Genomic DNA, 27,856 nt, shown 5'->3' with positions numbered 1-27,856 from the left:
CGTCCTTAGAGGCGGAATCAGATTAATTTAATGTGTGATTAGAACTAAGGGCTTGTTCAGAGAGGAAGCGTTGGCTGGGATGGATAAAGAAGGCAATCAGAGCACAGAGATGAGCAAATCATTTGTTTCTGCTCCCTGAGGAAGCGATGAATTCATCTGGAAAGCGTGCCAGCTCTCCCGAGCTCAGCAATGTGCCTACTCTCGTTTTCCTGGGGCGGCTGGGAAGGAGGGTGCAGGTAGGCAGCTCTGAAGATTACTTCCAACAAGCTTCAATGCTACATCCTCAGTGAAAAAGAAGAGCCCACCAAAGTGTGGGAGCTTAAACTGTTTGTAATAAAAGCCTTGCTAAAACAAAAGGACACGAAACAAAAACCTAATTGGGAATATTTGTACCTAATACTGAAGTTGACCTACAGATGGGGTGAGGGGGAGCAGGAGAAACAAATGAGGATGCGTGTGTTTGTTTATTTTCTTAAGAGGGAATGCAAACAAACTGAACTGCTTAAGAACCTGAAGCCTCCAGGTGGATTCTGACCACACTGAAGTCAACAGCAAAACTCGCTTTCATTTACTGGATGCCAACTGTTTCACACTATGGGCTGTCTGCAGAAAGGAGGAACGCCAGCAGCTGTCAGTCACTGGGGGCTTCAAATATCCTAAAAGGAGAAGAATAACACCGCAGCATTTACACAGTTTATATTAAAAAGAATTTAAAAAAAAATCTCACAGCCCAAGACTTTCCACGGGCTAAGCCAATATGCAGATGGGGCAGTCAAATATTACAGCAGTCTGAATGATGAGCTGAGAACTAAACAGACTTGTTATCCATTTGTCATCTGTGCAGAGCTGGGAGGACCCAGGGATCTGGACCCCACTGCACAAAGAACATGTGTGCAGGCATGGCAGTGTAATGGCTGTATTCACACTTCCCTAACCGGGCACCCTAATTAGCCAGCTAAGTCTGAACTGGGTTTGCCTTGTTGTAAGGCTTCCAACCAACAATAGAGTTCTCCAGAAAGCATTCGGGGCAGGGATGTGATTAAGCAGAAAGCCCGGGCTGGATGAGCTGGGCAGCTGAATGGCTCCTGCCTTCCCTCTGCCTCAGGGACCGAGACAGAGAAATTCTGTGGCTCCAGAGCCAGCTGTGGAACCGTGCCCAGTGCAAACCCCACAAGCATCACGAGATGCTACAACAAAATCCTTCAACACACACATGAAAAAAATTCTGCTGTTGTGCTTTTATACCCCTCAATCCATCAAATATGCCAAAGACAGCACTCAAATTAATTAGAAAGCTGTGCAACTGCACACTTCAGTCAAGTCTGCACTAGCTCAGTTTACCACAAAGAACAAACAAATAAAAGATCAGATCCTCATGTGCTAAATACGAACTCAGACCACTCAGGAGACTGAATTTCACACAATTTCAAGTTAACTGAATAACGTGAGGATGTCCACTGGAACGTTTACTCTTGCACTGAGTTACACAACCTTGTAACCCTCGCAACCCACAGCCTCCTGTAAATAACTATGTTTTTCCAACACATCAATGCTCACCTCGCTTCTGGTCATAAGTGGACATTGCAATGTTCTCTAGGCAGGCAGACAGACCCTACTTTTCAAAATGCTTTAGTAATTTAGGCACTTCAGGACAAACTTTTTTTTCCTCTCTTACGTAACACCCATTGCTACAGTCCACAGAAATGTTTCCAAAAGTTCCTCCTCGGGGCTATATACAGTTTTACCCCTTTCATCAGCTTTCTTTTTCATCAAAAAGATTTTTTGTGCGCGCCATACGCACATATAGCACACAAAAGACTAAAAATGTTGCATTTGCTATATTTGACTATAATGCACTGTAGTCGCGTGCTGAAAGTGCTGATCTCAAATCACACACAGCTTTTTGCTACATGAAGAATCCAGTTTTCACCTTCCAAAGCACTATACGATTAGCCATAGCAAGGACTTTCACTTTACCCGAGAGCTGTTTCTAACATGGACAGTATAAAAATAAGAGTGGAAAAAGAGTTATATAGTTGAACCTTAATATGAGAAAGAGCATTAGGAAAGGCTGCTCTGGATTTCTAGAATTAAAGAAATTAATAAGGCATTTTGACCAGCACATGCAGAAATAGACAGTGAAAAGAAACATTTCTGGGTATGAGGTATGACTCAAAGTTGTTTGTACCTGATTGTATACCAACATGCAAAGACACAACAGTTATTAAGAACAAAAATGGGGAGAAAATACCACCAAAGCATTTAAAAAGAATCAGATTAAGAGGACATTAAAGATACCTACAGCTTTGACTTCAGCAGCTTTACTAGGATTATACATTAGTTTGTAAGCGTTAATGCCAAGATTTCAATTTTTTTCCCTCCTCTCTGAATAGTATCTGCAAAACCACAGCACCACACGCTCTTTGCCCTGAAAGATCAAGTGTTCTGGCACAGCAGAGACGAGACAAGGGACTCAGCATCACTCCTCTTCTGCAGTGGTTCAGCATCAGAATGAGAGAGAGCCAGCAGCGTGCTCTGGCTTCTTGCTTCACCCGAGAGGCACAGTCATTTACCAAAGGCTTAGCAAAGAAAGCCGTTTGCATCCTGAAGTATGCTGTGATGATTCTACCCTTACAATTAAGGTCACCTTATAACAGAAGTAGGAGTGAAAGCCAACAGCAGCAGCCAGCTGTGGCATGCCAGAGAGCAGCGAGGAGCACCAGGTACTCGCCGCTCTGAGCAGCACCGCTCCTTGGCAGGCATGAGCCCAGTGCTTGGCACAAGGCTGCAGGAACCTCAGGCACAACCAGACCTATATCAGGCTGGCTTCAGTTACACCCTCTGGTGACTCTGGATGTCTCCTGCTGAATTTACTGCTCTAATCAAAGAGACTTCCTGAATAAGCCAGAATTCAGGGGAAGTGCATAAAGATAGGACACAGTGATTAACAGTATTGCCCGAATTGCCTGCTATTGGGCTTTCAACTACTTCAGACACCCAAGCTGCTTCAGTTTTAAACTCTGCTTAAAGCAAAATGAGCAAACGCCAATAAAAAAAATGATGGAAAAACCAGCATGAGCCAAACCCGGCATTGTTTGTTTCAATTATATAGAATCATTATGTCCAGTTCTTGGATCCTCTTTATTATACCCTCATTTCCCGACTGAAGAAGCCTCTGTAGCAGAAAACCCTAAGGAGCCATAATTTAACAAAGACAGTATCCAAATTTGATACAAAGATTGCATGAATGAAGCCAGTAATCTGGGTATGGTTAGAGGGTTGTTTTTTTTTTTAAATTTCCAGTGGACAAAATAAAAAACTACATTTGATAATAAATAATCTTTTTTACAAGTTAGCTTAATACCCTTCCTCTTGGTACAAGAATGTAATGCTATTCTCCTTGCCAAGAAACAACAAAAAAAGCATAGAAGACCCACATTGAACAAGAAATGAAACAAACATCAGACGCACATGGTATTTTCAAAAATTTTTTTTTTTTCTCCTGCACATCAGCTCTCCCGTTAACTGAGCCCCTCTACAAGGGGCAGTGCTGGAGGCCAGCCTTCAGCAAGCCCCCCGAAACAGAGCAGGGAGAGATGTGGCAGGGCAGTGCTGGGGGACCCAACTGGCACCCCAGGGCACGAGGCCTACGCATGAGGCCCACGTGCAAGGACCACGCAGGAGCAATGGCCGACAGGGCAGCCCTGAGGAGAAGGGCCAAGAACCCGAACCTGAGGGAAGGCAGTGCCTGCACCCAGCCCAACAAGAGCAAGAGGCAGTGGCACCACACGCGGCCTTCACGTGCTTAAAAGGCCCAGCATGACCAGCTCCCTCTAAGCGTTTTGGCTAATCACGTCGAAAATTCGGGAGCGTTCAGCCTCCCTCTTTTGATTCATCTAACGCTGAAACCAGGTCGTCCAACACGCTGACACAGCCAGGGCTGTTATTTTTAAACACAGCCATAGTCTATTTAGCTAAAGCATCTTTACTCTGACTGAGCCAGTATTACTTTGATAAGACTCCTTAAGTATCTACACTGAAGCTGGCACATCACATCAAACAAAAAGAAAAAGCACAAAAACTTCTGGAGATAATGCTTCATTGCAGTTGAGGGTGGGGGGACAAACAACAACAACAACAACAAACACAGAAAAAATATAAAAACAAAAGGAAAAAGTGAGGAACACACCAGGATAAAGGCCATGAACTGCTATCTATAGGACAGCTATGCACGCTGTGAGTGCGTATCATTCACCACCCGCAGAGAATAACTGGAACCATTTCAGTCAACTTCAACAGCAAACAGCTTTCTGCTGTTGTGAAGTCAGCATTAAATTTGTTAAAACAATTTTTGTGCCAAGTTTGTTAGTAGCAACACTAGGTTTTCTTACACATCATTTAACTGATGAAAACCTGGATGGAAGGAAAAGTCAGATAACACTGTTCAAAGGATGAAAAGAGACCACAAGTTTTAGTTACAGGACGCTCTGGGAGGCAGGCTGAGCTATGCTAAGCCAACCTATTTGTACACATTTTCCTCAATGCAATTCTCACTTCTTCACATATAAAGTTGTCTTGCAGCCGTATGCATAAGTTCATTGCTAGAACCAAGAACAGCCCCACTCTTTCTCACCAAAAAAAATCACTTTGGTCTATAAGTTGCAGAATGCTAACGTATGAGAACAATACACCGTTTTACCTGATGAAATAAAGTTTTACCATGGCAATATTTTGCCTCAGTTTCTTGTACATAACCATGAAACAGAGCTAAAAAAATAACAATGTTACACACCGCTCAATAGTGAAAACCTTTTTATTTTACATGAGAAAAACTAGTTATGATGCTTTGCATTGTACAGGAACGCTGCAGACTGAAGACAAGGGGATGGTGCCACAGAAAGCAACCCCTATGCCCCATCCCAAGCACCCAGCCCAGGACCATCACCCACCGGCAGCCCCATGGAGCTGGGACATGGCTGGACGATGCTTGAGCCCAGGAGTGGCTGCATCCATTGCGCAGCTGTGCCAGGCCACAGGCTCTGTGTGCGCAAACTGCACTGAGGCCCCTGCTGCTATAGGACATCATGGCACAATGCCACCCGCTGCTGTAATGTGCTTGGTCTGCCTGGCTGCCAGCATCCCATGTCCCATGTGTCTGACACCCCAGCAGCGCTCCAGCTCCACGTCAGGACACACTAATGCTTGCAGATGAAGGGAGCCAGTTGGTTATTTTACTCCAGCAGCAAACTGACTTCAAGGACTTAACGCAAAATGAGAAAAACCCGAATAGCAGAGGCACCTTCCACTGTCCTGCCTGCACACACGCTCCATACCTCCACCTCCTGCAATCAGTAAGAGTTTGGTGAGCCAAATGCACAGATACGTCTGCATGTTATGGTCTAAGGACAATAAAATACGGAGGCACACTTCAATGCTTATTCCTAAAGCTTTGTCAGCTTTTTCACTCCTCCTCTGCATTCTGTGCACCAGTTACATCAGCAAGTCCCACTTTCAGCTTGGTTATCCCCATTTTTCTTCCTCCCCCTCCCTACATGACACTTTCATTCTTCAAATCCAGCATCTAGGACAGGAAACTCTCCAAACTATCAGATAACAGGAGCGGCTTTTCAAAACTTGGAAGGTTTGACACATATCTGAGCCTCTTAAAAATTGCCAAAATAAACAATGGACAAGGAGGTTTTAATTAAAATAATTTTGAAGTCTATGTAGTTTCTCCAAAATGTTGCCTTCACCCCAAAGAGCCTCCCCTCAAACAAGACCTTTTCCCAAAGATTTTGGGAGTACTGGCAGGGCAGGGGGAACCTAATGACCTGGAGCTGCCAGCTCGTATCTCAAAGCTTAGAGAAACTGCCTCTTCTTTCTGACTCGCCTGAAAACAAGTCTCCTTACAAAAGGCTTAGCTTGCAGACAACGTCCACATATGTATTTGCATGGACTGAACAAGCCAGCATTGCCCCCTTCACAGGATTTTGGGACCGCAGCCCCAAGCTCAGTACAGACAGGTTCCCCTGTCTTTGGCACATTCCCACCGTTGAGACCTTGCACCTGCTCCAGTGCTCGTGCGGCTCCTCCTGGAGCCGATTCAACTTATTAAAAAGAATTAATGCAGAAAGTGAAAGGAGAGGAGGTGTTCTGCTGTATTTTCACAGTGGACTACTTAAGTTTAGTGAGCACCAGCACTTGTAACAAAAGCGTTTGGGACAGGATCCAACTATACATGGCTTTCTTGTATTTCTTTAAATTGGTTTTGGAGAGCGAGAGAGAGAGAATAACCAAAAAAAGTTTAGAAGGAAGGTGAAATAACCTTGGAGGGAGGGCATTGCATTATGCCATGTGAACCAGAATGGTTTCCCCAGGACAAATATATGCCAGCACACATTCTTCAAGTTAACTAATAAACTGAAGAGCCATAAAATAGAATTACTTGCACTACACATTTACACACTATAGCTGGTAATTCTGCAGCTTTAATTCCATCTTTGAACTATCAGTTATATTGACAAATAACAGCGGCAGCAGTGCATTATTACAAAAAGGAGTAAACAAATGACCTCTATCTAACTTTATTAAGGTAATAAAAGGCAGATTTTTTTTTTTAAGCTTTCTTCAAAGAGAGTTTTATAGCTAACCACCAGCAGGGTGTGGACTGAAGCTAAAAACTTTGAAATAGGTCCCTGTGAAATCTGAAACCAAAATACAGCAAAGGTCACCCTTCTGCGAAGAACCGTCTGGTCTGCATGCATGCTATAAGCAAAGCTCTGTTAGCTCAGCCGCGGTAATAACCTCACTCAACTCGCCCCCTGGGAACAGCAGCAACATCAGGTTTCTACTACAAAGATGAATTTCCTACATACAATACCCGTTACTATACATTTGCAGCATGTTTGATAGCAGCCAGACTCTCCTGTTACATGGCATACCTCAAGCTATTTTTTTCTTGTCAAAGGCTAGCCCAGGTTATAAATATGACTCTGTGAGTCCAACTCCCACCTTTAGGTAATTCATTTTAGTCAACGTTTCACAGACAGTAGAGAGTCTTATGCAAAGTATTAGCCAACGTTAAGAGCAAAGGAGGCAATGCATTTGCTTTTTTTTTTTTTTTAAACCCAAAGTAGACTATTTGAACCCTTTTCAGCAAGGAAACATGGTGATTTTTTCCATCAGAGACAGGATCTAACCCAAGTATGTGGACAATCACACCACTGTGCTGTGGTCTGCCTTGTTGGGCTGGCCCTGGGATGGCCGGGTGATCTTGGGCTGCTGCTGGCTTCGCCTACGGAGCCAGAGCAGCCTCGACCAGGCACTCCTACCTCCGAGCACCAAGCTCTCCCTTCCCTTGGCTCGAGTTGCATCCTAGGTGCTTGCCAACTGAGGGAAGATTTGGCAATCTTTGCAGCTCAGCAAGGATTTCACAAAGGGTATGACCGCCCTTGCTGGAGGACACTTCTCTGGCAGCATTGCACGCCCGCCAGTGGCCATGCTGGGTCCATCGCAGGGGACAGCGCCTTGACCCAGGCAGTTGGAAACCTTCAGGCTTAAGATATTTTGAAGGGAAAAGGTTCCCACCTGGCAGTAAATTAAGTCATTACATTTGATTAGAAGCACTGACACACAGTGACAGCCTCATGTTAGGAACAACTAGAAAGAACGTTTTCTGCTGATCTGACAGCAAAAATTGCCATTTGGAACGAAGCAGTGGTTGAGAAGAACTAAGCAGTCCTTCTGATCTAGCCCTTACTGAGCTGTCATCTTAGGGCGTGTAAAATCACAGGCACTGCTGTTTAAAAACATCTAAGCTTGAGCAAACAAACACACTGGAAGCATAACATACATCCAAACCCGCATCTGAAGAGGAAGCAGCGTTTCAGTTTCCCCCCAGAGCTTGGCTCACAGGAAAGCATCTGATACAAAGAGGGAACCCGCGCTGCCCCTCCGCTACCTCCGGGCAAATTATCCAGGTACCTCTAAGTACCACCTCCCAGTGTTTTACAGCCTAAACGTTTTATATACTTAAACTGGATTGTCTTGAGTTCTCATGTTTTAATCAGGAAGCTCCCTGGACCCATTTCAAGGCACATACTTTTTTTTTTCTTTATAAACTAACCTGGTTTTGAGCACAGACTCCCTCATGTTAGTGCTTTACAGATGTATTCAATCTCTTAGCACACTGCAAAATTATTTAAACAAAGTTTGAAATAGAGAAGAAAAGGAGGGGGAGAACCTGACTGCCAGACCACTAGGACTGTTTTTTTTTGTGTTTTTTTTTTTTAATTATGGATTTTTAAATCCCACAAGTTTCAAAGTATTTGCAAAATCCTCTATTTCTTTTCCTTCCCTTCCCGCCCCCCCCCCAATACTGGTACTAGACCCATGATTTTGATTAGCTTGATAATGAACAAGCCAACTCCATGAAATGGGCTTTGCTGGTTACAGGCTTATTTTGCTTTAGAAATCATTGCACTGCCCATTATTAAAGCACATCTCACAACTTCCTTTTTCTCCCTCAGCTGCTCAGGATTAAGTCTCTGCAATGAAAATATTTATGAAAATTTTACTGAAAGATCTACTTTGGACACTTCGTCTTAGGAGACGGAGCACTCTGTTCCAAATCATGCACACGAGAGGTGTCTGCCAAGCGCTCCAGCTGTGTCCCTCCAGTCCTTAAGCCATTTAACACAGAACACGCACGTGTCCTTTGCATGCCAAGTCAGCTATGCATCAAAGACAAATAGCTCTGAATACTCAACTTATAACAATCGGCACGCCAACAAGAAACCTAATTTGTATTCAGTATTATGTCCATTGAAGGGAATGGGAGGAAAAAAACAACGCATGTATATATATTCTTTCATAACCTTGAGAATTTTAGGAATAAGTAAAATACACAGCCTTTGGCATGAAAATATACAGTTTGCCCTAGGAGACAACAGCTCCCATTTACTAAATGAGTTGGAGATCATGAACATCTCTGCTTTCTGCCTTCTAGCCTGACAGCTGGGCCAGAAAAAAACTTAATTGTTTTGAATCTTTAGAAGAGTCTTGCCTTTGCATATACTTTTAGACAAGCATGCATTTAAAGCAAGCTGCCATTCAAAGCCAAAAATTCCACAGATTAACTGTGAACATTACAAAGACTTAAGACTTCTCAACTTGGCATTTAGTACAATACTTCATATGCAATCAAGATCTGAAACATGATGATGGGCTTGCGGGCACTGCCACAATTTAATCACGATAACAGAAATTTTTCACTAGGTATTCATTTATTATGGCAGTTATATTATATCACAAGGGCTAATGTTGAATTCAGTTAACATGGGAGTGCCAGCTGTTAATTTGATATAGAAACCAGCTTCTTGCACTCTAAGTTTCACAACCACCATAAAAATTGCAGATAACACAGCTGAAAGCAACCGTATGAGGATACGTGATCTTTCCCTCCACAGAGTACTACATCATGAAATCTCAAAATAAAGTTTGAATGTTCTAACAATTAACTTTTTTTGTCTGGTTTTGAGGTTTTAGGATGCACAGCAAATACAGTAGGTTGTCTGGTATGTAGCAAAGATTGGTGTATTAAAGGCACGCCAGAATAACTAACTGGCTTAGATCACATTTTACTCCTGTTTTAGCATTACCCAGGAGCCTGGAAAAATGACTGTGCAATCCACAAGCACTCCTGCAAACGACTGTGTATTTGTGTCAGGAAAATACACAGGTTCTTTGCCACGCCACCACTTGTGTGTCGCTGTGCTCAGTTCTCGACAGAGCTGGACACATTGTCTAGTATCTTTCACTCTTTCCACTTCCAAAGCTTGTTTTCAGTTTTCCCTAATTTTTCATATTTTAGGCTTAAGGTTGCCTCTGCTAAGTGTCTGCTAGATCTGAAGCATCTGAGCCAAAACACTTCAACTCTTCCTGACACAAGGGCTCATAAGTATGCTTTCCAATGCTATAGTTTAATTTTCATGTTTAAATCCAGGATATTTTCTTTGGAAAGCACTACTTCGCTTTCAAATACTTGACTTTGTGGCCTTACTGATGTTCTTTCTAAGTACAGAGCTTTTTGTACATGTATCTATAAAGACTGAAATGGGGGTGAGACCATTGCTGATTCTTGAGCTGGACACAGTCAGAAGGGCTGAGACGTCACTGTGTGGTCTGAAAAGCAGCCTGCAATGTCTTCACCCAACCTGTGTTTTGAAAAAGACCAGGCTGGCCAACAAACTTCGCCCAAAGACCTGAACTCTCCCTCCTGAGGTCATCCTTTGCTCAGGGGCTGTTGGTGAAGGGGACCTGGAACTGGCGAAAGCCCCCCAACACACACACCTTCATACGGGTTGCTGAGGAAGTGCTGAGATGCTGAGTTATATGAAACAATGTGCTTTAATACCAGCAATCTCTCTGAATACAGCAACTTGAAAGTTCCATTGATCTAAAATGATTTGAGTCACACAGACAAGGTCAGTACCAAATGGATTCCACAGGGTTCAGACAAGACCTCTAGAACTGTTACGAAAGCCTTCCTTCACCAAAAGCCAGCCTATGCTTGGAGGGAAAGAAACAAAACGTTTAAGATATATTTTACCTTTCTCGTTTTCTCTACATTAGCACAATAAAGCAAGCTTTAGGCAATGAGCAAGGCTTTCTATTTTGCACCCAGCAGGACACGCACAGGAGGGCTTTGCTGGGTGGCACGCACCTTGCTGCCGGATCTGACATTGGCTGTGCATCTGCAAACACAAGAAGATGCAGATCCAACTGGTCTCTGAAGAACGTCACGTGTAGTGCAACAGGTACGAATGAAATGCATAGCAATGCTTGTTTTCCAAAAAAATAAAAAACGTAACGTTTTCCCGTGCAACCTGCTCCAGGTAGCCTTGCTTGAGCAGATGACCTCCAGAGGTCCCTCCCAACCTAAACCATTCTATGATTCTGTGATAACACACTTAAATGTAGGCAACAACAACAAAAATCTTAAGATAAATTATTGTGGGCATAGCTGAAGATAGCAAGCACAAGTTCACACAGTGATTCAACAGAATCCTCTCACTTGGGCCAACGGAGTCCAGCTCCTGGCTGAAGCGCCAGCCACCTCCACCAGCAGCACCACGCTGAGGACTCATTCAAGGCAGCACAGCGGCTGTAAGAGAAGCAATAAAAGCTGCAACGGGACAGGAATTTAACTCCATGGTACTCAAGATCGCCACGTCCTTCAGCTGGAGAAGTAGCTTCAGGAGGTGCTGGCTGCGCGGGGGCACAGGGATTTTCCCAGCTGTTAGCCATCGGGTCAAGCAAATGCCGAGGGAAGAGCTGCACAGACCAAGCGGGGCACAGCTCCCACGCTGGTTAGCACATTTACTAAACCCCACAGCTCCCCGCCGCTTTGAAGTCACCAGGATTTTAACACATTAAACAACACAAGGCAAGGAAAGAGTTTCTTCCCAGCCAAGACCAGAGCAGTTTAAGAGACTGAAACAGTGAATGAGGCTATTATACTATTTCCTTAATTAGCACTTTGTACCAGCTGATTGCATCCTTGTTAAGAAGAGTTTACATTATTACCCTTTGAATGACTTTGAATATAATAATGAATCTTATACACTCCCAGAGTCCTGACTAAATAATTACCTATGTCACATCAGCTAAACCGTGAAGATGCAGGCTATAAGAAAATAAGAATCATCAGAAGGAGCCTTCTTTCAGAAACTTTTCAATGAATCCTAAGAAAACCTCAACTTTTTAGTAGAAGCTATTTTCCATTTTACTGACTATAGAAGGAAAAAAAAACCCTCCACTATAGCCTGGATTAAAAGCAAGCTATAATTGAAGACACTTTCATATCTGACCAAATTTATTAATGGAATTAAAAATTGGTTTGTCGTAACTAATAATCCAGACCAAGAGCTATCCACAAAACCACCACGTACTTGCCAGGACATCCTTAAAAGAAACACCTCAAATTCTCACTTGCGACATACAATGAGTTGTTACCTCGCACAGGGAAAAGAAAGAAGTGCTTCCCCACATGCCAGTTGTCTCAAAGTTAATGTAGGAACTAGACCTGTTCGCCACATAATTTAACATTACCACAATGAATAAGTTACGGCTTGCTCTCTAAGGGTCAAGTAGCTTTTATTCATCTTCATGCACCAAAAAATGCTACATAAAAGACACTGCCTTCCGAGAACCATATGATGCCACACCACCACCTCTTCTCCTAACGCAGGCACCAGCATTCCAAAACATAGCTTGAGGAAAAGCCTGTGATGTAACAGGAAGCAATGCTATTAAACCCTATAGATCGCATTCTTCTGGGTCGATACCAAAACAATGACCTACCCGGTTTTTGAAACATCGGCACTACGAAATTGCAGAATTGATCTACAAGAGAAATAACAGCCAGAGGTTGCTATGGCCACTACAGTTGCAGGACATTTTAAAAAGAATTTTATTTTCCTCCTGTTTAGAAAAGCTAGCAAGGCCAACTTTATGCACCAGCTCAAGGTCACACACGGGTTCTTTTCCTAAATTATTATATCTTTTAAGCACTGTAATTGCAGTGCCGTCAGCCGCAGAGCAGGCTGTTAGGGACGCTTGCTGCAGGTTTAACCGGCAGCAGTAATTTTCACGAGGCACCCCCGTGCTCACCAACACCTCCAGCACCAGACTGGGCAGGAACGAGCCCAGCAGGGCCAGGGGACCCATTCCAGTTCGCACCCACAGCACTTCCCAGCAGCACGGGGCAGGCAGAGGCACTGCAGTGTGCAGTCCTGCTCACGCCCAGCTGCTACAAGGAGCGCTGCAGCGGGTGGGGAACGCGCCACCTGCACCCTGCCCTGCAGGATGCACCTCAGCATCACCCCCAAATCATCATTTCCTTAAATAAAAACACCAGCTGCGCCGATCCTCAGGCAAGAGTAAAGGATAATGACCGATTTAACCAAGACACTATTAAACCCCCAGCCATCCTGGGGTGCAGCAGCACTCCATCAAATGGCCAACGGGTAAGGACGTGCTCGGTCATCACCCCCACGTGCTAACCCCGACCACCAAGCACTCGGTCCCTCAAGAGCCCCTGCTTCGGGCTTCATGTTCTCCCACTGAAAACTAAGCAGGAGTTATAATTTGTTCTGAAAAACAACAAGAAATCTTCTAAAGCTGAGGATGCGGAGACTCGTAAAGCTAAAACCAGTATCTGCTATTAACGACCGCGCACACAAATTAAGGAGCTCACGCACTCCTTTCTCAAAGCAGCACCTGCCAGCCCTTTTAGCACCAGCCCAGGAACCGGCCACATTCCCAGACCCACACCTGCTCTCCTCACCAAGCCCTGGGCACCGCCGCAGCAGGCTGCAAGGACTCACCTGAGGTTTTTGGCCACGCCGCTGTAACGGCTGGGCGTGCAGAACACCTCCACTGAGAGCTCGCTGGCACGAGACGTGCCGGTGGCCCCCGGCACAAAGCGAGCCTTGCCCAGCAACGCCACTGCTGGGGCCACCATGCATGGCAGGGCCACTTCCCTCCAAACCAACCGCCGCTGGTGGCAGCACGGCACCAGCCACCCGTGCCTGGGGCAGGCGGGATCCTGAAGTTTCCCCGGTCACACCGAAGCCCAGCAGCTGAGGTCACATTTAGCAGCTTCACTCCTCTGGTCCCAAAGCCGATTTAAGCAACAGCTTATCCAGCACAATAAGTAATTTGGCAATTCCATACCTTGATTCTTTTAGAACCCTTGGATGATTATTTTTTTGCTCATTCATTGCCACTAATTCTGTTTTAAAACTCAACTCCTCCTAGGAGTGCTGGCCAGATGAGGCTCAATCCCGTTCTTTTTTCCCTCTGCTCGCAATCGTATCACCACCCTCGAGATAGCCCAATACCCCTGGACAAAGGGCAAGCCGCTGGTGCAGGCTCAAGTGCAAGACAAGGATGCTCAGAAGACAGAGCCACAAGCGACCACCTCCAGGAGCAGCCGTGGTGCTGGCTGTTTTTCAAGTCAGTTCCTCGCTTGTTTCCCCATGCCACTGCAAGGCTTCATCGCTGAAATTTGGTAAGGCAGACACTGCCTAGCTGCCAGACCACCCTCAAGTCTGGGATAAACATTGGTTTATACAATAAAAGCTCATTTAAAAATTCAAGGTGGATTTAACGCAAGAAGAAAATTGTCTTGGGGCTGCAACCAGAAGTGGGGAGCAAACTCCCCAAAGGAGTCCCCACTGCAACCTCGTTACCGAAGTTCACGGCACAAACCTTGAAATTTGTGGCGACTAACACACACACACACACACACACACACACAGACAGCGCCACACGACAGAACCAAAACACCAAACCCTCACCAAACGGGGGCTGCATGGCCGGGGCTGCTCCCCGGGGAGACAGCGGGGGAGAAGCGGGGCCGGGAGGGACAGGTACTGGTGGCACTGGGAGGTGTGCCACTGGCAGCCCAGCAAGTCGGTGACGGGAACGCGTGGAAATTGAGTTCCTGGGCTCCCCGCACCACTACAAGCGGCAAAGGTGGAGCTGCACGCGTGTGAGCATTTCCAAAGCCCAGCTCTCACGGAGCACGCGGATTTTCAGCGGTTTTCTCAGCCTCGTGCGGCCGGGCCCCGTGCTTACGGCCGGCCCTAATTGCAATCACCTCCCCGGCTTTATGGGGTCAGGGTCTCCAAACCCAGGCGCGCTGCTCCGCGCCCCGTCCTTTCCACGGCGGCACCGGAGCCAGCAGCCAAGGCGGCAGCACCGCAGCACCATCCGGGGCGCTGGGGGCTCCCAGGCGTGCGGAGACCCCACAGGAGGGGGGAAATAAAGGGGGAAAAGGGATGGGGGCGGCCACCCGCCGGGGGGGGTTTGAGGAAAAGCGAGGCAGCGAAACGTCGCGAACTCACCGCTGCGCTCCGGCAAGGCGGGGGGGGGGGGGGGGGGGGGGGGGGGGGGGGTGCGGCGGGTCCGGCACCGGGGTGCGGGTGTGCAAGGGGGGTGCTAAAAGGGGTGCAAGGAGGGGGTCCTCGCCGTGCCCCCGGGCACGCAGCAGCAGCCGCCCCGCAGCCTTTGTGCGCCGCCGCGCGGCCCCGCCGGGCTGCACGCGCTGCTTGCACGCGCGCTTGCACGCGCACGGCGCCAACTACCCCCCCCCCCCCACACACACACACGTACCCTACACACACACACCCAAGGACACCCCCCATTTGGGGGCTGCCCCCCCCCCCCCCGACCCAACAGCGCATCCCCAGCACATCCCGCCCGCCCCGCACCGCCCTCGGCGCGGCCGGGAGGCGACATTTTGAGGCCCCCCCTCCCTCAGAGCCCCCCCTCCCCGACCCCCCCACAAGCACAACAGCGTTACCTCGGCGGCCCCGCTCCTCACTCCATCCCTTCCCTTCCCTTCCCTTCCCTCCTCTCCTCGCCTCTCCGCCCCGCGGCGGGCACGGCCGGGGAGGGGCAGGGGGCAGGGCCGGGGAGGGGAGGGGATGGGGGAGGGCCGGGGGGGGCGGCGCACGATGTGGCAGGAAGGGACACCTGGGCTCCTCCTCCTTCCCCCTGTGGAGCACTATCTGGCAGCGGCCGCCTCCCGGCTGAGTCTGGGGGGGGGGTTGCGAGGGGCTGGGGCTGTGAGGAGGAGGAGGAGGAGGAGGAGGAGGAGGAGGAGGAGGAGGAGGAGGAGGAGGAGGAAGAAGAGGCCCCGCCCGTCTCCCTCCATTGTTGTTCCCGCCCGGAGCGGAGGGGAGGGACCCGGGCCCCCCCCGCCGTGCTGCAGTGTGTGCGCAACATGCAAATCTCTCTTTTTTCTTCTTTTATTTATTTATTTTTTTTCAAAAGCCGGCCGCCGTGGAGGCTCCCGCGGCTGGGCTCTGCGGCTGCAGTCGCCCCTGTGCTGCTCTCTGCCCGGTGTTACTGGGGTTTGGGGTTTGCTGGCCCACCTCTGACCAGCCCTTTGAACTCGCAGAAGCACGTATCAATGCGTGCAAAAACTGCTGGGTGATATGCACGCATGCAAAAATAATAATAATAAATTTTAAAAGTCTGTTATTATATTTGTACTTGTTTTTAAGATTCAAAAGTTGTGCAAAATGCACTTGGAAGGCTTAAAAGTTCCCTTTGAGACCCAACAGCAGTGCTTACAGGTGTAAAGCCGCTCACACAACCAGCTTTGCGTCGTTTCAGGGACAAAACCTTGTAATTCTGCAACCTGCCGGCTTTGGAAGGGCTCCTTGGGGACGGCGACGGCAGGGACACGAGCGGGGCTGCAGCATGGGCAGGGCGAAGGCTGCGTGCGCCCAGGGCCTTCGGTGGGAGCCAGCAGGGAGGCTCCAGCCCCGCTGGCTGTGCCACCACGTCAGCGTGAGCCCCAGGTCCCTCGGGCGCTACAGAGGGCCTCAGAGACACAACTGCTTGAGGCTCCGAGCTGCCCAGCCCTGGGGTGTGCAAGGAGGACGTCTTGTAGCTTTGCAAATTTCCACCCGTGGCTGAGATGGCCCCAGCTGGCGGGACCGGGGCTCTGGGAACCCGTAGGTGCTGGCCAGTAATAATGGGATGAGGTGGAGCGGCACCTGTTATTTAGTGCAGGACCTCTAACCATCTGGCGGCTGCGGGGAATTAAAGCTTACCTTGGGCACGGGAGGAGCGGGTGCGTTCACACACACACACACACACACACACACACACGCCTACCTGCGTGTGGAGCGCGCTGAGGCAATCGGCTTCCTCGTGTGTGGTTATCCACTGCAACGCTCGTTTGCCTTGTAGGAAGAAAAATAATAATACAGCTGTATCATGTTTTGATAAGCTTTCAACCTGAAAAACCAAGGAATGCCATGATTTAGTTGTGGCTTTGGAAGTGAGGGTGGTGCCGCGGTGAGGATCAGGAACTCCCTCCGGCCACTGACCAATTTCAGCTGGAAATCAGAGGGGAGTTGTCAACCCCCGGAGCAATCAGGCTCAACCTTCCCCAGGAGGGTATTGGGAATGGAAAAACCTCGCTGCTTTCGAGATAAAGTTTATTAAAGCCATGACACGAGGCGCTGTCTGCGCAGCACGCTTGATGTCTGGGGAGGCTGATTTGAGCGCTGAGGGGCTGCGTGACATCGATCACACACCTGGAAATCTGAATTTCAGAGGCACCGCTTGCTTACTCCAGCAGAATGCTTTCAGACATGTAAAGATGCCTCGTGTGTTTATTGTAGGGCGAGTTCTCTTCTCCTGGGCATGTGGCTAAGTTTTCCCATTACTCTAGTCCTGAAAAGCTTATGGAGATGACAAATCCTCGTGATTCAGACCACGAACGGATTACAAGCAGGACCAAGGAGAAACATTCCTGCACAGGAGAGACTTTTCCCATCAGTTCTGGAGGTTTTGTTCCTTCGGAGTGGCTGCTGGGTGCTGCTGAGCTCGGCCCAGTCCCGTTGGACAGGTCTGGGTGCTGCGGCTCCCGCGGTGCCTGGGTGCTGCTGCCGAGGTGCCCATCGGTCTGCAGATAGGCAACAGATAGCACAGCGCGGGGGGATAGCAGCCAGGACAGATCCACTTGGGTCAGACTGGAGCTCTGGGTTAAAAAATACACCTTAACGAGTGAGCCCAAGCCCACAGAAAGCTACCGTAACATTGCGTTTTTGGAGAGTGGGTCCTCAGAAAGAATTAGGGCTGTGCTCCTCTCTCTGGGCTTCGTGCCCTTGTCCCTGTTTGCAGTGCCAATGAAACCCTCTCTCTGCACATTTCCTGCATCCAGCTAAATACAGTCCAACAAACAAACAAACAAAACAACACAAAGCTGCATACAACAGATAACGTGTCTCCTTTCTGGGGGCCCGATCCAGCAGACGTACTTTGCCACTTACACGGTCCTGCAGCCTTTTCACCCTCCATAAAGCCATGTGTCTAATCGGGGGACCGAGCTGAGCTACTCGTTAGAATCTTGGCCAAACCACAAACATTTGTTTCCTTGCTTTATGCCAAACTCCGAGAAAGGAGGAGGGAGTGGCACAAAGCTCATGTTAATGAGTTCTTCATTCCCCACAGAGAGATAATCAGAGCACTGCTCAGAGATTCATCAACATTTTTTATTAGCACTTTAATGGCCTACTTTTTTTTTTTTTTTTTTAGGGAGTTACTTCAGCTAAGAGCTAGATAATTCCTCGTGCAGCTGTGGTTTAGGAAGCAGCTCAGGGGACGTGCATGTCAAATTACTTGAGCTCTAGTTAAAAAAAATAATATATATATATACACCACAAGGTTTCCTGGGTGCCTCCTTTTCCAATCAAGGGCACTATGTCCTCAATCTCTCTCTCCTGAGTTGTGTGGGGTTGTGTGGGGTTTTGAGGTTTCTTTTGCACTCTTTGCAGCCTGGAGAGCCGTGCGGTGAAGCGCCAGCCCCTGATGGCACTGCACGTTCACCATGGCAAGGGACCGTGACAGCTCCCTGCTCCACAGACCGCTGCAGCTTCAGCCGGCCAAAATGAGGATCGAAGGTGCTGAATGCTCAGGGCCGGAGCTTTTTACCCACTGCTGTAGGGTGAGCCCCAAGCCAAGGTGTTCACCCGTGCCCAGGAGACCTGGCTCGGCCACCTATCTGTAGGTTACGGCGAGAGCCGACGGGTGGGGAGCGCTCTCACGGCCCTGGAGGAGGCTGCTCAGAAATTACACAAAGTTTGGCGTTTGCAGCTGCTTTCTCGGGGAGGCTTTCACAGCAAGAGCATCACCATCTCACCCTCCTGCTTCCCAGGGCGTAGTTTTGGGCTTTGATTTTGCTTTTATGAAACTCGGGGCATTTTGCAGCCCCCATGCCCGCAGAAGCGTCCCTCTTCCCGCAGCAGACTGCCAAGGCAGCAGGGGCGGCTGCTCTGGGGTCCCTTTGGTTGGAAAGGGAGAGAGCTGCCGGCCTTGCGCTGTTGTTGAGGAGGGCTGCTCGCTGGAAATGGCCCTACAGCTTCTTCCCATGCCTCCCCCGCTCCCCAGCGGCCAGATTTCCTTCTGGTCTTCTGGAGAGAGCCGTGAGAATATATACATTAAAGGCAGGCAGGCAGTCCAGTGCTGCAGGATAGCTGGGGTTATGAGAGTATAATAAAGGAATACTATGTACTTTTTCCTGAATCGAACCCCAAGTGTTTCCTGTCAAACCTCAGCACAATGGGACACAAATGTCCAGTTCATTACGTTCACATTTCCTCCAATCCGCAGTCTCTTTCCTTCAAACACAGAGGACAGGAAAGGATGCTCTCTGCCCCCACTCGTGTTTCTCAACCGACTTTGTGTCGTGTGAGAAGGGATTGGAGGCTTTCGGCAGTCGCTGTGTTCAGTAGGTTGTCTCCCTTCAATCCACGCCGCCTTGGGATGCAAGAGGTGTAAATATGGAAGGATCCCTTTGAAATCAAAGAGAGCTTCGCTGGGGGATAATCAGCATGAATGGAAGCAAAATGAGGTCCGTGGGGAATAAAATGCTAATGTCTGGGGAAAAAAAATCAAGATTCACAGCACTAGTCCAGAAGAATGGTAGCTCATATCATATTAAAAAAACCATAGTTCTCATTTCCTCCTTATCCCTGCAGGACAGGAAAGAACATCCTGCTCTTTTAATATGAGCAAAATGCAAGTTATTTTTGGAAGAAAAAAAATCACGCTCAGAGCACGGTTTTCAAAAGACATCTCTAATCTGTGATTCTGATGATGCATGTGGAGCACAGCACATCCTTCTGCAGCAAGAAAGCCAGGTTTGTCGCCTCGGCACAGTTCACACTTGGGCAGAAGGTTTCTGCTGGTTGCGTGAGGAGCCAGCAGCTCCTTGCCAGCACATCGGCTGTGTCCCGAAGCCAGCCGCCCCCTCCCAGGGGGTGTGCAGGGGTCAGAGCTGCAGTGGTGGGAAGCCCAGCCCGGCTGCTGGGGGAAAGCACAGGGAAATGTCAGGGCACAAGGTGATGGGCTGGGGGGCGAGCGCTGATTCAGGAGCACTGAAATTGGCTTTCTGGACCCGTGCTGGACTCCAGGCCAAGCTCCTATTTTGTTACCTCCAGGTGTAGGACAAGGCTGGAGCCCTCCCTGCCCTCAGCGGTGGTGGCTTTTTCGGCACCATGCTTCTTGTTCTTCCCATGGACCTGCAGGGGATGTGTGCTGTCATCTCCTGGGCTGAAGTTTGGAAGTTTAGAGCATAAAGTCAAACCCAGGGCCTTTGGGGCAAGCCGCTGCTTAGCGTGTTTGATGGACCGCTTGAAAGGACGGAGATGAAATCAGCCTCAGATTTGTTAATGGGCATAAACAACATTAATTCATGAATAATGTTTGATTCTGATTCTGCATGGGTAACTGTTACTCCCGATGCCCCTTTTGAAGCAAGTAAGAGGGAGGAACATATCTTAGCACAACATCTAATGATTAGGATAAACAAATTGTTAATCATTTACCACTGCAAGATTAACAAACTCCTAGTGCACTATAAAAAGAGCTCCAGTTTCCCTTTAAAAAACATTCAGCGAGAGTAAGATTTTAGCTCCTCTCTATGTCAAGGGCCCCAAATACCTAAGCAGACTCTGGGGAATGACCTCATCTGTACTTTCTGAGCGTGTTCCCAGGGATGCTAACGCTAGGAACGGCCGCCTGTCAGTGATGGAAAGCCAGGGTGCAGGAGCTCACCCCCCAGCACAGCAGGGGCCAGATGTGCTCGTGGGATGTGCCAACGGGATGCCCCAAACCCCAAAGGGCAGCACGGGTCAGCGGCACGCACACCGAGCAGCCTGGCACTCACCCGTCGTACGCTGCACCGCTGAGAGCACGCTTAAAAAATCCACCCGGAGATATTCCTATGAAGTCAGTGGATTACTCATGCACTTAGAGCACTGATTTCCCTGGCGGGACAAACTGTGTTCCGTGGTTTCATCCGCGAGGACGTGAGGCTGTTTCTGCTGACTGTCTCGGTTTGTTCTCAGACAGGAAGCGGAGCGGGGCAGCGTGGACCCACGGTCGGGTCTGTGCAGACAGCCGGTGGAAACTCACAGCACATCAGTCACTGAGATACGTGGATGGATGCAAGGGAAAAACCCGTGCTTGTCTGTGCCCGGCAAATCCGGACCGTTCTGCAGAACGTGTTTTAACCAGCTCCACGCCTGGCTCTGTCCCTGCTGCTGGCGTAGCGTGAAGTGCAACGTCAGGGCTTTGACCGGGGCGCCTGAACTCTCTGGGATTCTGCAGGGGAAAGATAAATGGTCACAGCCATTTCCCTACGGGAGATAAGGAAGCTGCGGGGGAGGAAAAGCACAGATCTCTAACAATAGTAATATGTGACTCTGCGTACGGTGACTTACATACTGGAAAATAGCGCCCAGATCCATTATATAGGAAAAGCACTAAATCTGTGTAATTGCTGTACGGCAGATTGGGAAGCTCGACCCACTGTGCAGAAAACAGACCTCGGATTGTCTCAAGATAGATGGCAAAAAGGCAGCAAACATCAACAGCGTTCCCCAGAGTGGGAGATACATCAGTGCAAATTGAGTATCTGGTCCCCTGGAGTTCTGCAAATCATCAGAAAAGACATTAATGTCATTAGTAAAAACAACAAACGTGCCTATACTTATTACTTATTTGTAATAAGATTTGGCTAATGTATAATTAGCAGGCTTCAGAAGTCTTTAACGACCTCTGAGATTAGTCTGTCTGCCACGCTGAGGTTCACCAGAAAATTCTCATCGTTGCACGGGAGCTGCAGCTTCCCCAGCAGCCCCTACACCCTCAGCGGGACCCACATCACATATGCAACGCGTCTCCTAAATCCGTGTGAGCTGGATGTATATACATATATACACATGCATTAGTTTTGTTTGATTATTTGCTGCGTGAGGGTAGTCTTTGATCGGGACTGCTTGTTTCCCAAGAGGCGATAGCAGCCTTTTGCCAAGCAGGGCAGCGAGCTGTGCTGTGGATTTGCGGTGTGTACACGCAGGATCACCCGTCAGCTGGTTCGAACACGTCCAGTTGTGCCTGGCTGATGGAGCTGGCTCGCTGTCTTTCTGCTGTCGCGCTTTTCCTCTGCTTTCAGCGTGGCTGTAAGAAGTTATTCAAACACGTGCCTCGCTAAGGATGTGCACAGCCCAAGAGACGCTGCGCTGGAATGGGGCAGGTCCTCGTGTACCGGCTGGCCTGGCATCTTGGTTTGAATCCCCATGTAAAAGAGATGAATTGGGTGACACCAAATGGCACCGTACAAGACTGCAATTTGTGCTGTTGCTCCTCGGAAGGCTGGGGGGACTTTAGCCTGCAGGATAGGCTTGGATGTGCCGGACAGGAGAATGGTACATAAATATTCAGCTGACATTAAAGCAGATGAGGATGGTGGTGCAGGAGCTGGCTCTCTCTCAAACCAAGAGCAGCCACAGATCCAGCATCCTGCCTGATGTCTGGGTGGGAAACCAGCTCCAGAGCTGGCAGCTCTGCTCCGTTTTCTATAAGCTGGGGACTTTTCAAAGCTCGTGAAGGTGCGTACAAGAACCATCTGTTTCACCTCATTTTACACCGCCGGAGGTGTTCAGAGGCTGGTATGGCACCAGGAGAAGGGGCCCTGAGTCAGCTGGGAGCTTCTGAGCATCTGATGATGCCCTCACCTGCCTGGAGCCCTCTGGCTGCCAGGGCCGGGGCTGGCAGCAGCTGCTCTGTGCCACGCTCCGGAGCCCAGCTCGGTGGCACCACCGGGTTGGAGGGGACAACTCTGGCTTTGCACGGGGTCTGTATGGAGAGGGGAGGTGCCGGGGAGGGCCAGGAGGCTGAAGAGGAGAGGAGAGACAAGGCTCTGCTGCAGGTGCCCTGTGTTTCAGCAGTCTGATACCCCTCCATGTCCCACAGGGTCACTGCAAGGGGAGCTCCCGGCAGCTTCAGCTGCTCCTCTTGTCTTAGAAACTGCTTGTTCAAAAGCCATTTCTTCTCACATGCTGAATTTGTTTCGTGATCCACCTTCTGTCACCAGCATCAGGTCTCTGACGCCATCAGGAATCTGCTCCTCTCCATGCAACGTGCTGCTCAGAGCTCGCCTCCGTGCCGTGGGAGCAGTGCTGGGACAGGGGCTGGGGCTGGGGACATCCATCCCTGTCCCACGAGCAAACAATGCGGTCCCTTCACTGGTGATGCTGTTATCTGTGGTCCAGAACAAGATAGCAAAAATACTTTCCATGCTGTGCAACTGGCTTCCTAGACCTAGCCGCATTACGATGCTCGCTCTCGTACTTTCAGAGATTATCAGTGTAATTTCTAATGCTAATGGAATAACGCCGAGTGCGAAAAGCAAAGGACAGATGTAATAAAGTTGGATTGCATTTCTGCTATAAACTCTGTGTACAAACACGGGCAGGTTGTCAGGGGGAAATATTTCCATGAAATTTGCATCCCCACATGTGAGAGTCCAGGCTTTCAGATGTACCGAAAGACTTAATTTAATTGTCTTTTGAATCCTAACGCAGCAGGTGTTTTCATAACTCACAGCCTGCCTTCCACCTGGGTCTTCATTTTCCCGAGCCCAGATTCAAGTGTCCTGAGCCACCGATGCCTCCAGTGGGATCTGACGCTGGATTTCTGTCGCAGAGCCTGCTGCCAGGCTGGCAGCACCAGCCAGCTGTGCTCACAGAGCCTCTCTGGTCTGCGTGGACCTTGCATTTCTCTCAAACAAAGTCAAACCGTTGATTCGAGCCTGATGAACTACTGTGAATGCTCTGCTTTATCAGAGGAAATAGTTGGAGGCTGAAGTCTTGGTCCCCGACAAGTCTTTGCGAGAATATTAGCATGTCTTGCCAAGACCTCGTAATTCCCTCGCAGCCAATGCAGCATTCCTCAGAGGCCATAAGGCGAGACGGGAAGGAGGATCACGGGGCTTGGTCAAGGCTGAATGAGCTTCTACACAGAAACACTGAGTGTGTGACCTCCTCTCGGACACATCCAATGGAAAAAAAAAAACCACCAGGTTTTGGAGGATCCATTAGAGGCATCTATTTTCCAAATGTCTCATGTAAGAGGAGAGGAACATATTTTTGAAAAGGACATAAAAGCTGCCCATGCAACGCGATATTCTTAGCAAAACAAACAGCCTGCATGACTGGGGTTAAAAAAAAAAAAGGAATCTGGGAAGAGGATGTCGTACAACTATTACTAGATTTTGTTTGCCTGCTCTACAGTGAAACGAGAGTGTCAAGAGAAGCGAAACAGAATAATGCTAAACCTGATCCCTGCTATGTGACAGATTATGCAAAACTCTGTCCTCCTGGGAGTTGCCTATGGGAGGTTAAACCTGGCTCTCAAAAGATGAGCCGCAGGTTTTCAATTATGTCACTGAGAACACCGCGGTGGGGATTAGGAGAAGATGATCCAGTCAAGATGGCCCTCGGAGACATGCTTTTTTTTCAGCCAGAGGACGAGCCCTCCGACTGGTACTCTCGCAAGCATCCAAGGTGTGCACAGAGAGAGGCAGCCCAGAGATCCCAGAGATGCCCCCAGCAGGCTCCAGCAGCATGGCTGGGGCTGGAGTGAGCAGCCCTTGGCTCCCAGCCTTGCCGTGGCTCTACCCGTGCTAAAATGCCATCTGGCTTCTTAGTCGTGGGAGCTGCCTTGCTGCATGCTAGTCTGGGAGTCTCAGTTCCACACCCCATTGCCAGGCTCTTTCTCCAGCCTGAAGAGCAACGAGACTTTTACCAGCAGCTGCAGAGAAAAGCAGCCAGCAGGGAGGGATTTGTATCTCCTACGCTAAGGATCTTTATTTGGCTCGCCACTCATTGTTCTGACAGTTGTCTCATTTATTCACTTTTTACATCAAAATCCATTCCTTTAAAGCTTATGTTAAGCCTTAAGCTTCAGCATGTGCTAATAGTATTTATCATTCTGGAAATGGCTCTGTCTCTTCTGTTACCAGTAGCTATCTTGATGGTGCTGCCCTGGTTCCCCACTGCGTCCCTGCTTCCTGGGGCTGGCTCTTGAGCAACGAAATCGGGGCACAGCCAGGGCCAGGGCAGCAGGCAGAAGCAAGCCGAGGGGATGCCCTTCGGCTGTGCCGCGTTGTGGAGCGTGTGCTGAGGTGCGCTTAGCTGCAGCACGATCCAGCCCTGGTTTCTTCAGGGGGGCTGAACTTCCCCTATGCATCCCATCTGTCCTGGAGGAGACATCACACAGCACGCTCAGGGTGGTGAAGCAGGTCCAGAAACCTTCCAGGAGGGTCCTACTGTCACGGGCATCAAGGGCAGATGGGACCTGCGGTCAGGACAGCCAGGTCTTGGAAACGGGCTGGGATCCTGCAGATCAAGTTCAGTGTCCTGCCCATATGGTTCTGCCTTTTTACTAGCCAGGCTTCTGTTTGTGCATCTCTTCAGAAAAAGGAAGGTTATTCCAGAGGGCTGCGAAACTATCTCCTGGATATGTTAAGAAGTAAACATCATGTGCAGAATCACCAGCAGAGAAATTCGACTGGGACTAAAAATAGTTTCCTTTTGCTTTCTTATTCAAAAAAATGCTAATGCCCAGTTTTAGGATTCTTGTGCTCCTTCATACAACAGTCAGTCTTAAAATAAGATAATAATTGTAATAATAAACAACAAAAACATCCTCTTGGGCAATGTTTTATTCCCTTCGCAATTGACTGAACCAGGTTTTCTCTCCTTTCTGATCACAGAGTACCTCACAGCTACCTATAGTGACTGTGGAAAAATACCAGTAGCAGCAGTAAGGTTGCAAGTAAAACATCGTCAGCTTCCTTGAATATAATTTAGCTGCTGAAAAATGAGTGATGGCTACAAGCATGTGACCAGTCACTCTCTGCTTCTTGGCCCATGGCTTAAAAACTGCAAATTAGTACAAAAATGCTTCACAGTTAATTAAAAGCCTTACTTTTGTGAAGGTCAGTAGAGATGGCTCTGCCTACGATCTCACACAAAAACTTTTAGCACACTTGACAAATCACTTCCCACGTCTTAGTTTCCCATTTCTAGATGGCACAGAATGCTTGCAGACCTGACAACTTTTCCATGGCCCATAGCAGGATCCAGGAGGACAAACTCCACCGTGGGACATTTGGAGGTCTCACGTATACTACGGTCACGTTGCTGCTGTACCGCAAGTTGCACTTGCTGAAGTAGTCCTTGAGTAGCAAAAGATGAGGTCGTTTTTAGCTATTGACAGACCATGCAAATGTGAAATGCATGGGATGTAAGTAGGATTGGATCAGAATAATGCTACAGTAATTGTTTAGGAAATATTAAGCTTTTACTGATCAATAGGCAAGTCAACAATTCATGTGAGGTCATTGTGTAACTATTTGAGGCGCTCTAGCAGTACCTGTGCTTTACTACTCCAGTACCACGCACCACACGTCAAAATATTGTACTGGTAGCTGAAATTAAATTAATCTCACGTACCTGATTTCTTCTGCATTGATCATCTATTTGACTCTGGGGTCAAATAGAAGTAGTCCCCCTTCAACTCAGAGCACGCTGTCAATGCTAACATTAGATTAACGTTAGCATACACTCATAGCCAGGAGAGAATAATCAGCACGCAGCCCTATCTCTTTTTTTTTGCTAATGTTTTGTCATGAAGCATGTTTAAAAAGGCTGGAAATGAGCATAAAATTGAAAGTTAACCAGGCTACTTCATGCCTTTTACCACAGCAGCAACAATAGCCATGTCACAGAACAAATGTATCAAGAAAACAATTTTTGCTGTCGGTACCATTGGGAAAAAGCCCAAGTTCCCATTCAAGTTGGAGCGGTGCTGCCCGAGTTAAACGAATGTAAAAAATTAGGATGTTGTGATTATCTTTACGCCCTCCAAAAACGTGGTGCATTTTTTTGCACTGCAGGTTAGGACACCCTGGTCACCCTGGCGCTGCTTTTCCGCGATACCCGGTGCTTGACGCTGTCCCCTGCTTCTCCCCGGGCTCCTTCCCTCCGGCCCCGTGCCCCTTCCCCTGCTGTGGGGCTGTGCTGTGACGCCACCTCGACTTTCCCAAGTTCGCCTTGCAGCCGACGGAGCCTTTTGGCACGAGCTGCCGGCAGCAGTCACTTCTCCAGCTCTCGCCTTCTGTTGCATTGCCTTGGCAACAAGCTTCAGCAGCAAGGCAGCAGCCTTGAACTTGTCAGGGGCTGCTGCAACGAGCAGCACCTCGTGTTGCTATAACGACTGCCGACAATAAAACTCATCTCCCGGCTTAAAACAGGAACTTTTACAGTCTGTTTCCTGGCAGGGCTGCGGCGATATTATGGGAATCCTGGCTGAGTGATTTGGGAGCAGGCGTGCAGGGGACTGGTCGTCCCCGTGTCACCCGTGGGTCGTCATGACCCCAATGTCACGAGTTTGGCCTGAATCACCAGTGTGAGGTCTTAAAAAAACCACCTTGGTGGAGACCAGGCTTTCCGAGCCAGAGGAGCCCTTGAATGAACGAGGAGCGTTTTTAACCCATGGAAATCATGGTGGAGGTGTAGTCGAGGCGGCAGCGTGGAAGTTCCCCCCTGCCCTGTCCCACCTCCTTCCTGCGCCTCCACTCCCGAGGACGTCATGAAGCACTCGGCCTCTTCCTGTCCGTCATGGCAAGGAGCACTTCGTGCAGACTGAATGTCATCTGTGCTTTTCCATAACACAGGCCATATTTTTTCAAAGGGGTAGGATTCGTAAGCTGTGACCCGAACAATGGGAAGGCTTGTTAAAGGGTAACCACAGGAGGATATGGCCTAATCTCTTCCCCAGCCGCTGCTGCTCTGCTCCGTGCCCATCATTTGAAGGTGCCATGGTGTGAAGGAGACCCAGGCAGAAAGACAGGTAGCCTGTGCAGGACAGAAGAGGCACCCAGACCTGACAGACCGTCCCAACCAGCGTTACACGTGGA

General features: G+C 48.8%; 1 protein-coding gene across 6 annotated transcripts in view; it reads right to left on the bottom strand.

Annotated features, from left to right (window-relative positions):
- ADD3 (adducin 3) overlaps nucleotides 1-15,637 on the bottom strand; it is a 99,481-nt gene extending 83,844 nt beyond the window's left edge. For 2 of the 6 annotated variants that reach the window (XM_040563274.1, XM_040563280.1), the window contains exon 1: nucleotides 15,371-15,462. The gene's annotated coding sequence lies outside the window, so the exon portion shown is untranslated. Of the gene's footprint in view, nucleotides 1-15,370 lie in introns of all 6 variants that reach the window. The other 4 variants (XM_040563284.1, XM_040563270.1, XM_040563275.1 and 1 more) reach the window with 4 other exon arrangements.
- Between the last annotated feature and the right edge of the window lie 12,219 nt (nucleotides 15,638-27,856).

Source organism: Cygnus olor, chromosome 7 (genome assembly GCF_009769625.2).
Source record: "Cygnus olor isolate bCygOlo1 chromosome 7, bCygOlo1.pri.v2, whole genome shotgun sequence".
NCBI lineage: Eukaryota > Metazoa > Chordata > Aves > Anseriformes > Anatidae > Cygnus > Cygnus olor.
Note: the sequence above shows the minus strand (reverse complement) of the source record. Positions and strands in the feature narration are given on the sequence as shown.